The sequence below is a fragment of the Echinops telfairi genome, unplaced genomic scaffold, assembly GCF_000313985.2.
Source record: "Echinops telfairi isolate 266 unplaced genomic scaffold, ASM31398v2 ScPeMD7_11;HRSCAF=52, whole genome shotgun sequence".
Lineage (NCBI taxonomy): Eukaryota > Metazoa > Chordata > Mammalia > Afrosoricida > Tenrecidae > Echinops > Echinops telfairi.
Window position 1 is genome coordinate 21220168 of NW_022103908.1, and position 11470 is coordinate 21231637.

Sequence of the window (11470 nt, forward strand, 5' to 3'; positions counted from 1 at the left end):
TTCTGTGTATGAAAATCAAGGTAGATAAATCTGTAGAAACAGTAACTGGATTGATGGCTTATTGGGCGAGTTAGTTAATTGTGCCAGCCTGGCCAATAATCACATGTGGTGCTGGTTGAAAGGCGGAGGGATAAATCGGTGGTGAAGCCTCGCCTTTCTAGTTCTCGGGTCTCTTGTTTTGTGATGGTTGCACCGGGTGCAGCTGCCTTAGCAGTTCCCTGCTTCAGCTTGCAAGATGGACTTCCTACAAGACATCCCCAAGGAGAAGCCACATGGATCTATCCCGATGCAGCCCTGGGTGCTGGAGCAGCCGTGTGGAGACCCCTGCCAGTGCTGAGATGCTTACACGTTCACGGACTCAGCTTTCCTCCTGCAATCGGCATCACTGCCTCTGTTTTGTGAGGTGGAGGACTTTGTGGACTGGTGTTGGGTATGGGTTAATGTTGGACTTGTGGGCTTGGGCAGCATTGGGTTGGGATGTTTTCATGATGCACATTTTCTTTGCATAAAACTCTCTCTTATACGTGAGTTGCTGTGGATTTGTTTCTCCAAAGTACCCAGACTAATACATTGGGGGGATGGCAGGGGGAGCTTAGGAGAAAGGGGCAGCTAAGAATGAGTACAAGAAAGAAGAAAACGTTCTAGAACTGGTTATAGGAAAGATTGTACAACAATAGTGAAGACTGTGAAAAAACTAAACTATTGGACTGTATGATGTGTGAATTATATATCAATAAAACTATTTTAAAAAAAGGAGGAGGAAGACCCTCAACAAGATGGGTTCCCACAGTGGTTACCACCATGGGTTCAAACAATCGTGCAGCTATAGCGCTCAGTGTTTCATTTGGTTGGACTCCCGATGGGTCAATGCCTGCGCAAAGGAACTGTGACAAGTTGAAAGGCAAGAAACAAACCGGCAAAAAGTATTTTCAGCATCTAGAACGCACCCACACGAATGTACATCCAGAATAAAGGACAAGTTAGTAGGAACAGTAGAATCCAAAGGAAAATAAACAGACATATAGAAAACATGAACGATCAATAAAAACATTTCAAAAAGCATTATTTCCTGTGGGGATGTTGAGCAGTGTTCAATATAAATATCTTTAGTAGAAATTATGTGACCGAAATTATTTTACATGATACTGAATTTTCCCAACATATGTTAAACACATATTGTTTTTTTCCATAGTAATGTGTTATTTTTCTCCATGATTTTGTCATTGCATTTATCAATAGCAACTGTGATTGTTGCTTTAGCTAACCCTCTCCCATTTTATATATGAATTTTTGTGAGGTTGAAATTCTATTTATCCTTTAAATGTTGAAATCTATTATAGAAAAAGTATTTGTGTTTTTGTTGGGTGGGATGTCTGTATGTGAAAATAAAATAATGTCTGCTAAATTAAATCATTGGATGCTATTTCTTTTCATTGAATATTTATGCTTCAATGCTTATATGTGACCTTAATAGGTATTCATATTAAATGTATTTGATTTATATACAAAGCATTTGCTTTCCTAATGACATGCAATTGCTATTTGATAGATTACTTAGTCTTTTCACCAAAATGTGAAAAATTTCAGAATTCTATATCTGTTCCAAATTAAATTAGAACATTTAAAGTGCTTCCATGTACTTTATAAAGAAATAGCAATTTGCTACACTATTATAAGGGAGAGGAACAGATAGATTGTGGTTATACAAATTTTTATAGTCACAATCCCAATAAAAAACAGTAAATACATTGTTGTTAACTTTACAGTACAGCTGTCCATTTACTATGTACTCATTAATGTCACAGCTTTATAACATTTATTAACTCTAGGTTATTTAATAAAGGGTGCAATAGAAAATCATATATTATATTATTATTCCTTTTAACGTAAAAGGGCAGACGTGATTGAGGTTGTGTCCTGATCTAATGTCGGCTACACTGCTATCCTCTGAGTCAGCAGATTAAAACAACCACCCTCTCACGGGAAGTAAGGGATGTGCTCTGCTCCTGTAAAGATGTACAGCTTAAGAACCCCATCTGGGCAGCTCTATTGTGTTCTACATGGGTGTTATGACTGGATATGTTAGTAGTGTTTATCATTTTTTTCAGCGGGTATTAGATGTTCACAAACATTTAAAGGCTGGGACTTTACTTTTAAAGTAGCAGAGCCATCATTAGTGTGATAACTATCTACACATATAAAATACTTAATATCTAACAGTCTGCATGATGCTTCAGGACATCATTTGTCAAATAAAAACAAGAAAGAGAATGCAATGAAGACCACATACCTTACCAGTGAACTTCGTCCTGGTGAGAGGGTTCATTTTAGCTAATTGGTATTGTCCTAAGGAAATGTTTTCCAAATAAACTTTGTAACTTATAGTGCATATACATATAAAATAATAAATATTAATGTAAATATGCATATTTGCTAAAGTAAAGGAAATGACAATGTATACTATTACCTTATTCATTATTAAAGTGTTTATTTCAATTTTATGTAAGTCACTTATTCCAAGCTCTTGCACATTCTTAGGGAAAATACTGCTATTAGTGCATCATTTCCTTAACGTATTTGGGTCTATAAATCTGTGAGATAATCTACACTGGGTTTCACAATTAAATGAAGCTTATCTATATAAGCTACAAAGGAGACCTGGTGGCATAATGGTTATGCATCTGGTTGCTAACCGCATAGTCAGCAGTTTGGAACCTTCAGCTGTCCCCTGGAGAAAGATGGCGCTTTCTGCTCTTGGAAAGGGTTACTGCCTTCAACAGTCTTCTGTCATGTCCTATAGGGTTGCTATGAGCCAGAACCAACTTAATGGCAGAGAGTATGTAAGTAAATGCTAATTTACTTATAAAAAAATCCCCCAAACTAAGTATTAAAAAAAGAGATCAAGATCTTTGGATTCATGATATTTAAAATCTTGTTTCAAAATAAAACAATCCTCATGACCACAATAAAGTATATTCACATTGACCAATTCCAAAAGTCTTTAACTAAAAGAGGATGTCTTTAATGTGTAATGCATAAATGGATCTTTTGTAATAATATGATATGAATTTATTGTATTCCTTCTGTGGCAGATTGCTTTCTACCTCCTGTGATCAGTTTCCAAAATAAAATATAAAACTTAAATTTTAGATTAATTAAACAATATCCTCTTTGTCCTTATATTATAAGAAACAGTAAAAAAACCCTTTGATTTAGAGAGTTCTGTACTGAGCCGTTAACTGAAAAGTCAGCAGTTTGAAACCACCGGCCCCTGGCAGGAGCAAGATGAGGCTTTCTAATCTTATTGTGTTACTGTCTCAGAGAACCACAGGGACAACTCTGCTCTACTAGGAGGTCACTTTGAGACAGTACCAACTCAATGGCAGTGAACTTTGTGGGAGTTTAGTATGATTTTAATCCATAAATAAAAATAAAGTCAGCAAATTTGCTCTCTTTTCTTTTATGCTTTCACTTATTTAAAGGTGGTTACACCATCCATGCAAGCAGTTTCCCTGCTTCAGTGAGGGGTTTGTTTCACCCTCACCGCTGTTAATAAATCATGCTGTTTTTAATTCATGTTCATGATTCCTCTGTTTACAGAGTGTAAGAAGAGGATAGAGCATCCCCAAGCCATTAACACTCTGATCTTTAGCACCATATGCTTCACAGTAATTTTGTGTCCAATCTTTTGGGTATTTGTGTGTTATTATTGAACAGATTGGGGTGGGGGAAGAGTAGCATCAATTTGTGATGGGTGAGCAGATTAAAAAGGAATTAAAAAGCATAGGTCAAGTTTGTGTCTATAGTTAAATGGCACCCTTATCATATTAAAACTTACTTTATATAAAAAAACGAAGTGTTTGCTCATATGCCACATCAGAATTAAAACAAACAAAACCACTAGGTGACCAAGTAAATTTTCTAATTTAAGACATTGTAAAAACCCTTTCATATTCATATTATTTATTTTCAAGTTTAACTTGATTTTCAACAAATGAATAGTAGGAGTTTAAATGTCTTTCATTTAAGCAAATTATAATCTTATTATTCAAGTGGGTAAAATTTGAAACAGAAGTATTAAAGATTATTTTGTATTGCTGCATAAAATCTGTCAGCATTGGAGATCAAAACCACAATTAAGCAAAGTAATAAAATAAGTCAGCGCAAGTAAAAGTTATGGGACACAATTTTTAAAAATCATTTTATTGGGGGCTCATACAACGCTTCTCAAAACCCATCCATCCATGGTGTCAAGCACATTTGCACATTTGTTTCCCTCATCATTCTCAAAACATTTGTGTTCTACTTGAGCCCTGGGTATCAGCTCCTCATTTTTCCCCTCCCTCTCCACTCCCTCATGAACCGTTTATAAATTATATTAATTTATTTATAATAATATTATTATAAAAGTAAAATAAAATTATAACCATTTGTTATAAATTATTACAATAATTTATAATACATTGTTATTATTTTGTCATACGTTATACTGCCTGACGTCTCCCTTCACCCATGTTTCTGTTGTCCATTCCCCAGGGAGCAGGTTATATGTAGATCCTTGTGACCAGTTCCCCTTTTCTACCCTACCTTCCCTTCACCCTCCTGGTATCACCACTCGCACCACTAATCCTGAAGGGATCATCTGTCCTGGATTCCCTGTGTTTCCAGTTCCTGTCTGTACCAGTGTACATCCTCTGGTCTAGCCTGATTTGTTAGATAGAATTAGGATCATGACAGGGGTAGGGGGGCACAATTTTAAATGAAATCCTTAAGAAATAATAAGTCTTGCAGAAATTTTCAAACACTGTTTCAGGTATTAAAAATGAGAATATTTATAAACAAAAATAATGTACACAGGGTTTTAAAAAAGTTGTTTTGATATGGGTTTTTATTATGCTTTTTAGTCAAAAATAAAAGCATCCCAAATTTATTTTCTTAGAATCATAGAATTCATCTGGAAAGTCAAACACTAATTGTATATGTCTACCCTTTTCATTGCAGTGATCCATAGGTTCAACTGATCCTTCAGTATGTTCTTAAGATCCAAAATGCTCCTTTATAGCATGTACCAATTCAGAATTCATACATAAAGATAGCTGAAGAAAAGTAATAACAAGTTAAACAAATACATAAACCCACATTGTTATTTGGTAAGGTAATAATCAAGAATCAAAGTGCAAATGTCATATATTTGAAGAGCAAGCCCTTGTGGCAAGAGGGTTACATTCTACTGGTGTAGCTGGTGACATGCTGGACTCACCACAACGTCAGCAGTGCGGATCCATGCACTATTCCTTGATACACAAAGGTGGCTACAAGTCACCACCTTGATGACAAGGTGGTGCTTTCTGCTGCAGGAAAGACTGCCAACCACAGAAACCCACAAGGACAGGGCTAGTATGTCCTCTAGGGTCACTGTTCATCAGAATTGAGCCAGTGCAGTGAGTTTTTGGGTTTTACAAAAAAGAAGGAAAGGAAAACAGAGCAAGAAAATCATGATTTGTGGTGGTTATTTACAAACCTTATACAGCATATTGATATTGATAAGTCAAGTGCAATTAATGTAGAGTCCTAAAAGTAAGTGTCATGTTTAAAATTAACACTGGGTATGGGAAGGTCATTAAGTATCCTGTATTATTTTTGGTATTGCTATTTCCAAAATATTGGCTTGATGCTTAAAATTTAATTTCTTACTCCCTTATTGAACTAGAATATGAGAAATATAATTAATACTCTATAGTTAACTAATGGCATAACTATAAATATATCACTTCTAATTTAAAAATTGAGAGTTAACCATACATATTTAAGTTTACAATTATGCAAACCAAAACTATGTGTTAAATTCAGTTTTGAATGGAGAAATCTGGGCACAAAATGCATTATTTAGTTAATTGGGCAGTGAACTAACTGGGTTGCCAAGTTTTATTAGGCAATTTCACAGCACTCAAAGGCCATTTTAAAATTTAACTGGTTAAACTGAATTACAAGTCATAACTATAAAGTGTTAGCTTATCCTTTGCAAGATCTTTTTATTATCATATCACTGACTATGCAAAATCAAAGACAATTTTGAATAATGTTGACTTAAATTGAATAATGTGTAGCTTGCTCAAATATATGTTTGTAAAATTCACTTTTTTATCTACATCTATCTACCTGTCATTCAAAAAGGAATGATTTCATATCTCTTTGGGAAAATTAACACTTAGATAACTTTAAGTAAAAACTTTGGAGGGCACAAACATTTAAATGTGTAAATTATTTATATATATCTCTCTATATATATTTTTTTAATTTGGGGAAATATTTGATGTAAAAACAATTTATGATCCAGGATTACCTTTACTTGTGTTCTCTGCAAAAGGGAGTCTAAGCAAGCGCTTACATGTAAACACTTAATTTTGACTGTGACTCAGGAAAAGAGAGTGCGAGCTCTGGGAAGTCGAACTAAAAGAATAAGAAAGACAGCAAAAGACACATGCAGGTCAAGGCATCACAAATAGCTGATAGTCTAACTGCAAAATATCACCAGATAGGAATCAGGAAACCACAGAGTCTCAAAGACTGTGGATTAGTTCATGGGAAAGATCAATCAGTCAGCTGGTTCATTTTTGCCTCTTAAATCTCCTTGCTAAAGTTCACATATAGAGTGCTCCATGCCTCCAGTATTACTCATTTTCATTGAACATTTAATATACTGGAAGTGTTCAACTCATGCGGGCTGCTGGGTCCAAGGTCAAGGAATCAGACAGCTGAGTCCTTCCTAGGGCAAGGCAGGCAAAGTCTGCTTGATGCCAGGTAGCAGACAGGAGGGTGGGTCATTGATAGTCTGTAGCTCAGGAGCTGAGCGAAGCAGGTCCTGACGGAAGCTGGAACTCAAGCACAGCGATGGCATCAAACAGCCTCAAGTTAAGCAATGTACACATCAGCAGTGTGGCTAAGAGGACTTGAAGTCGCCTCAAGCTCTAGCACAGCAATTCTCAACCTGTGGGTTGTGACCCTTTTGGGGGTTGAATGACTCTTAAACGGGGGTCATCTAGACAATTGGGATACATATAAATATTTCACAATATGTAATTACATATTGTTTTGTGATGAATCACTATGCTTTAATTGTGTTCAACTTGTAACAATGAAAATATATCCTGCATATTAGATATTTACATTACGATTCATAACAGTAGTAAAATTACAGTTATGAAGTAGCAACGAAAATAATTTATGGTTGGGAGTCACCACAACATGAGGAACTACATTAAAGGATCACGGCATTAGAAAGGTAGGGAACTACTGATCTAGTGACATGATCTATGGGTTGGCTTGTCCCATAGGTAGTGTAGCACACAAGTTGAGGCAGAGAGCTAGCTAAAGCAGGAGCACCCTGATCTGATCATCAAAGAGCAAGAGGGAGATGCGATGCTGCCCCTCTTTATTTATTTTGTTATCCTCCAATCAAGCTGTGACCTGATTTAACTTTGCCCATATGTTTCTGTGGGGGAAGCCTGTCCCCCACACTATCACAGGTTCAGTAAGCTCATTTATGGCTAAAATATGTATATATAACATACTATAATATATATATTATAGCATGTAATATATATATTACATACTATTTTATATATATATTATAGTAAAGTCATAGAGAAATAGGAGAGATGGGAGAGACAGTGAAATAAAGAAGTCAGACACATTTCATGGTAGCATGCTCACCTCAGCTCCTCTTGGTCCAGGGTAGGACAGAGAGCAGGAGAGAGAGAGCAATTTATTGCTAACCATGACATATATTTTTGCAGGTGTCCATGGCTCCTAATTACAGGTAAAGACATTTGTGACAGGAAGGGGTTGATCAATAGGCAACACAAGCAATAGGAGGGGGGTATACAATGGGCATAAGCATAACACGAAGGGGTTGAGGTAGGGGTGTAATAGGAAGGGGAGAGATCAAAGGTATACATGTGATGAGATGGGTGGACACTAGATTCATGATAGCAGCCCAACCTTGGCCACCCTTAAGTGAGCTTGACCTCTCTGTGCTCTCCTTCAGGGAAACAATCCACTACTATCCTTATCAGAGGGAGTGGGCCCCTCTTCGGCTGGGACAGACTATACAGTCTGATTGCTCTAGATGGCCGATAATCCTTAGGGAGAATAACCTCTGACCTCCTTTTATAGACCTCCAAGTGTAGCCATTTACGATGTGTAACAAGCAGCTAGGGTTGGCATATATTTGGAGGAGACAACTTGGGAGAAATCTTTCTGTTTCCCACAGATTTCTGTTGGCCAACTTGGCACAGTAATCCTAACTTTCATAATTGGGTAGCTCTAGAGAAGTTGAACCAATTGGGATCATGTCTATGCCATTATGCTCCCATAAAGGATATAAGCTAGAAACCTATATAGCATCAAGTTGGAATTGACTCGAAGGTACCCCCACAAACAGCAAATGTCTACATCTATTTTCTGGAGTGAGATTCTAAGCAATTGTTTTTTTCATTGGGAGACTGGCAAGTACAACATCCATAGTTCAGCAACAGGCTAGGAAATATGAAAAGAGGTGGGTTTATAATATTGAAGGAGAAGCTTTCTTTGTTAATAAACTTCTTTTCTTTTTCTTTCTTTTTTTCTTCTTTTTTTTTTTTTGATGAGGCTTACTCAAACTGCGGAGTGAATTCTGATTTACTAGATCAAATGATTGTCATGTTGTTATTTTTTCTATAGTCTGTCAAATCACTTCCAACTTCTAATGATGGGTGTACATCAGAGTGAAACACTGCCTGGTCCTATGCCAATACTGCCTCACAATTGTCCTTATGTTTGAGCCCATTATTGGAGCCACTATGTGAATCTGTCTTGTGGAGAGATTTCGTTTTGTTCACTAACCATCTATTTAAGCAAGCATGCTGCCCTTTTCCAGGGACTGCTCCCTCCTAATAACTTGTCCAAAACATGTGAGATAAAATGTCACCATTCTTTTTTTTCCAGGGGACTGCGCAAATTCAGTCCCCCACTACCACAAATTATGCAGTTGAATTTCCCACATTTGGGGAAATCACAGGGATCAGCACTTCCGAAGTGCAATGGATGAGCCTCGCTCTGGGAAAACCTCCTTCATGATCATGGTATCTCCCCTGCCAGGTAAATATAAAAAATGTCACCATTCTTGATATATGTTTTAAAAATAATTTTAATGGGAGCTCTTGCAGATATTATAACAATCCATAATTCAATTAGATCAAGCTTAATTATACATCTGCTGCCACCATCATTTTGAAAACATTTTCTTTCTTAAATTCTTTGATATTAGCTCCTCTTTAGCCCCTTCCCCCACCCTGACACCTCTGGAAACCTAATTATTATATTGTATGATTATTATTTTGCCATATTTTACACCATCCCATGTGTTTGTTCATTTACAATCCTGCTATTTGTTCCTTTTGTGTAGGGTTGAACAGTCATCATTGCTATCAATTCTCACCCACTCCCTCACTTCCCGAACCCTCAGGAAATCATTACTCCCATTACTATTTTTGAGGGTTTTATCTATTTTGGAATTTTATGCAACAAACAATCTTAATTATACAAATGAACATACACAGGTCTCAAAGATTAATGAAGTAAAACTAAGACTGTAATACTAAGGGAAGGAAATATTAGAGAACTAGAGCATAGTCATGGATTTTATCCGTTCTATACTGTCTGGATCTTCTGTAAGGAACGGTCCAAATATCTTAAAGTGGGTTTTCGGTCTCCATTTTGTCCATACTCCTTCACATTCATTTGATTGCTTTCTAGATGGCTTCTTGTTTAGCTTCAAGTATTTAAGACCTCAGGCACTGTATCTTTTAAAGCTGGGCACCTTCACCTTTGTTCCCCACATTTGCTTATGCACCCATTTTGTCTTCAGTGTTCTTATTGGAAGGTGAGTTTCATACATATCCATATTATTAGAACAAACCATCTTATACTGAGATAAGATTTAAGAAAAGGCCCAAAGTCCATCTGTTTCCTTGTTGTACCTTCTTTTTTTGATGACTTGTGTGCATTTATGTGTATATTGCTGAAGGTGGGACTTCCATTTCTCTACAGTTTCCTAGAAGACTTCTATACTATCTAATTTAGATCATGTCAAGACTAACGTTTGACCAACCTCAAATGACTCATCATATTTTTCTGTTCAAAGTCTTGGCATTTAAGGATATAAAATAAGTTTAAAGAACAACAACACTAAGAGGGTAGGTGGGTTCAGGTTTCCCAACATATTTTTTTCATTGCAAATATATTTATTACCATTTACAGATTAGTTAATAATTTTATACACAAATATAATTTTAGCTATAAAACCCCAAAAAACTGGTTACATTTGAATGATTAGACCTGTAGAAGCTAACTTAGACATATTCTCATCCCCTAACTTCACTGTCCTTAAATTATAAAAAAATAAAATCTGACGTTTTGATTTCAAGTTAAAGGTAAAAGCGGTGCTGTCATCACATTTCAACACTCAGAAATTGTACCTTTCTGTACAAAGTTTTTCACATGCTACATTGACACTTGAAGCACCATTACAGACCTTTAAATGTGAACAATATTTCAATAAAACCTCCAGGGATCTTACTTCTAAGTTTATGGGGCTGGGGTAAGGGTGATGATTAACTGTTCTAACTAGGATTAGGATGCAATGATTCTTACTCTTTTCCTTCAGTCTAACTGCCCTCGTCACTGTCTGTCCAAGTTCAGAGGAGGGGAGTCTATGGGAGAATGCACAGCCAATGTTTTACTCATTTGGTAGTGAGCTTGGAATGCAAAGGGAATGATTTTTCAAGCCCCAGGGAATGGAAAGATGCCTTCCTCTTTTCCAGGACATAGAGGTGCCAGATGTCAGAAACACAAAAATAAAACCCAAGTCTTAGAAATAAATTAAAGGTATGCTCGTCAAAAAAGCAACAAAAATAAACAAACAAAAACCACCCTTATTGTTTAAGGAAAAAATCCCCCCCACTCCCCCCACTCCCCAGGAAAAATGATGTCTGCTTTCCAATGGGCATGGCTGGTACTTGAAACTAGCCTGTCTCCATGGCATCAGCCCAGACTCTGGCTGCAGGCCTGTCCTGTCATCACCTGGAGGGGAGGCGCACCGAATGAGAAGGGCTCTGCCGAAACATGACCCACTGTCGGTTGTAGTGTTGCCCTCTCAGTGTGGCATCTCATGGCTTTCCACACAAGTGGTACCTAAATCTTTTTAAAACTTTTTTTCTTTTATTTCTTTCCTTCTTTCTTTTTTTATTTTGATGGTGTATGCATCATTGTGCTTGGCCTCACTCTAGTCAGAGTATTGGGAACTGTGCAATATGTACATTTTCCTCTATGCCTGTTCTGTTTTCAAGCTTACCCAGTGAGCTTATGTTGTACTTGTCTTTGGTGCTTGGCTAACCTTGGTCAGCATAATATCCTCCAACTCTTTCCACGA

The 11470-nt window shown here is 36.8% G+C and overlaps 1 non-coding gene across 1 annotated transcript; it reads right to left on the reverse strand.

Moving 5' to 3' along the window:
* Positions 1–8982: 8982 nt before the first annotated feature.
* On the reverse strand, positions 8983–9146 carry LOC115868496. The gene has a single exon (XR_004045628.1). It is a non-coding gene; the product is annotated as a U1 spliceosomal RNA (small nuclear RNA).
* Positions 9147–11470: the final 2324 nt, after the last annotated feature.